Here is a 3672-nt window from a genome sequence, read left to right on the forward strand (position 1 = left end):
TCCGATTGAGAATGAAAGTTTTTAGTATGGTGATATAACGTGAGTGTGTTTTAGTGATTAACTCGAATATGAAGTTCATGGGTAAGAGATTCATTGGACCGATTAAATTGATAGGTAGCATTTCGTAAGGTTTTGAAATTCAGGTAATAAAACGTTTTAAGGTATGACCAAGAATTTCGTATATGTGATTTATGAGAACATAGGTTATAAGGTAAGAAATACGTTTGAATAAACAATGCACTTTGAAATCGATACAAATAGGTGTAAAACATGATCGTGTTTGCATAATAAAGTATTTTGAAGGAAAATTTTGGTAACGATCACCTAGGTAAGGGAATCACCCCCAATCCGTTGATGAGGTCGTTTTAAGAAAAGAAAGGAGCAGAGTTAATCATCAAGGTATGGAAATCACTCCTATCTTGATGATATGTCTCCATTTTAGTGTTACAAAGGATGTAAATAAAATTGAGTGACGTTTTGAAATCATGCATGTGAATAACGTATGTGTGTATGAAAAGATTTAGTATGATGGGTATATAAGAAAACAATCCCAAAAGAAATTTGAATTTGAAAAGGGAGAAATGCATCATATGAGATTGATACTAGTAAAACATAGGTTTGATTAAAACTTGGATTGTTCCAAAATGGAACTTTGACTAAACCAAAGTGGTCGAAAATTCTTTTGAATTTGAGAAACATGCTTTGGCCTAATAGGTGGAATACTCTCGCCGATATTTCGGTTAACGGTATTCACCCTTCCAGTTACTACATGTTCCAAATCATACGAAAATTTAAGACTTGGCGGGAGTTTTGAAAATCAAGGAGCGGGACTAGTCAACAAGGTGCGGGTTTCACCCCTAACTTGACGATTTCGTACCCTAAGTGTGGTTGGTACTCGTCGGGTTAAAATTTAATTTCGACACTTTGACCAGGGTCCACTAGCATTTGAAATGGAAATTCTCCACCAAGGTGAGGATTTCACTCCTAACTTGGTGGCGAATTTCGTGTAAAAAGAATAGATGGATTGAGAGTCGTTCACCAAATCGAGTGGTTTCGAGTTTAGTATAAACGAGTAAAAAGCCTTAGGAAGGCATATGTTTGAAATATTAAAACAAGTATAAGCACATAAAGCATTTCAAGATATTAACACATAAGAGGCGTTTCAAGAGATTAGCATATGAATCAAGTATGGTCGAATTTGGTACTTAACTATAGACTAGGTCAAAAGCATGGCAATTTTCCTAATTCCCTATAGTTATGGCTCTGATACCAATCTGTCACACCCCAATCGATGGCGGAAACATCGGAGTGAGACGAAGAAAGATTGTTCATCACACATAACGTTAATTGTGACAATAGAATTAAAAATAGATTGATTTCATTCATAACAAAATGTTACAATACATGGAACTTGAAATACAACATGTTCAATACAAGAAAAACAATACAACAAACAAGTACAAATATTTATACAACATATTAAAGCCTAAAACGTCTATATGTGTATCTAGGCATCATCACTACTTCAGTTTCATAGCATCGTCATCATCAACCTGTAACATGTTAAAAAGTATAGTTCAATACAAATATGTATTGGCGAGTATACAGGTTTTCATACATAGCATAAAAAGGTAAGTTTTAAACAATTCCACATGGCAAGCTATTGAAACAAGATAAACAATAAAATTGGCATGTGTTTAACTAATCAAACCAATGATGAAACGCAATAAGCTCTTAACATAACCCAAAGTTTACAGGCGGTGCGTTAATCCTTTAGCGCTATATATGTCAAGGATAGGCTCGTACGAAGTTAATGATAAGTCTAACACAAAACGTATAACCCTAAGTTTAAAGTAATCAAGTAACAAGTATGCATGCATGTATAAGGAATTTTTGTGCATTTAACAATAAAGTTTAAGTGTAAGTTTATAGTTTAACATGTTACACCCCAAAAGGTGGTAAACGAAAAAGGGGGTTTCAAGTATACTCACAAAATTGCTAATTCCTCCTTTGGTGATTCCGTGAAGAGTTGGAGGTTGGAGCTTCAAAGCTTCCTTTAAAACACTTAATGTTTTCTTTTAGAACCCTTAGAGTTCTCTTCCTTGTTTGAAAGATTTGAGTGTTTTCTTTTAAAACTCTTAGAGTTCTCTTCTTTGCTTGAAAGATTTGAGAGAAGTAGAGAGGTTGAGAGAAGAATGGTCGGAACACTTAGTGTCCTTTTAGAATTCTTAGAATTCTTGATTTAGAGAGATTGAGAGAATTAGAGAGATTGAGAGAAGAATGGTGTGAAGAAAATGGTAGAAGTAGGTTTGTATTTATAGGTAGAGAAGGTGGAAAAGAGTGAAATATGATTGGTTAAAAAAAGTGGAAGATGATTGAAAAGATGATTGGTGGAGAAAGGAGGTGGAAAATGGTGAAATATGATTGGTTAAAGAATGTGGAAGAGGATTGATGAGGTGGAAAGATGATTGGTATATTACTTAGTATTTCTTGAGTAAATATTATGTAATTGAGTATATAAAAAGTATAAAAGTATAATTCAAGTATTGAGGATGTGCATATAAGTATTTATACGTAAAATTGTGTCGGTTTGCGTATAAATACGTATTTAAATTATCAGTTGTGCGAATAAAAAAATATGTATAAAATATGAATTTTGTTATGATTAATGCCTCGAATTGTGAGATTGAAATTAAAATACGAATGTAAGGTTTCTATAATTAGAATATGAATACAAATATTTTTAAAATAGAAATACGAAGATACGAGGCGTTACAGGAGCTGACCCCTCCCCCGCCCCGCCATGTGGTGATGCCGACGACGATGACAATCACACCGATGGTGACCATGCTCATCCACCACCATCGCCAGGCAGTCGCAGCCACAAGGGGTGCCTTAGTACCCCCAGCATATTCTGTACGACCAGTTCGCACCAGCTGTGGCGCTTGCGTTACAGCAGATGGCGGGCCGGCTGCAGGTACGGATAGACGACCATCATGCCCGTACTGAGGCACTTCTAATGAGGGCGATCCAGGGCGATATACAGGCGACTATCTAGCGTTGTCGGACCCCACTACCGATACCGACGTTACCCCCTCGCCTTGGACAGGATTCGGAAGGTTATAGACTAGGTCAAAGCATTTCTAATAACCTAATTCCCTATAACCATGAGCTCTGATACCAAGTTTACTGTCACACCCCGACCACATAAAACAACAAAACGTGGCGGAATCGTCGGGGAGTGTTGTAACAGAATAATTGTTTCATAACACATGGAAAATTGAAATTTCGTTTTATTGATTAACTGAGTTACAATGTCTTAACAAACAAAGAAGTATAACATAATTAACTAGTTCTTGCATCTTTTATTGTCACTAAGGCCCAAGTCCGCCTATGTGTATCTTGATCAATCCTATGCATCATCTCCTGAAACACATGTGAAAATAGGTACGTCAGCATAAAATGCCAGCGAGTACATAGGTTTTATTGATTTAGGATTGATGACTTATAAGTTTATAAAAAGTCGTTTAACAAAAGTCAGTCATGATCCTTGTAAAATGTTTTGTTTTATAAGTCATTTGAAAAGCGATGATAAATATGTATATTTAAAAGAATAATGTAAGGTTAAATGAATAACTAAGTAAAAATGAGTTTGTATAAGATAAGTTGTTT

The sequence above is a fragment of the Helianthus annuus genome, chromosome 14 (genome assembly GCF_002127325.2).
Source record: "Helianthus annuus cultivar XRQ/B chromosome 14, HanXRQr2.0-SUNRISE, whole genome shotgun sequence".
NCBI lineage: Eukaryota > Viridiplantae > Streptophyta > Magnoliopsida > Asterales > Asteraceae > Helianthus > Helianthus annuus.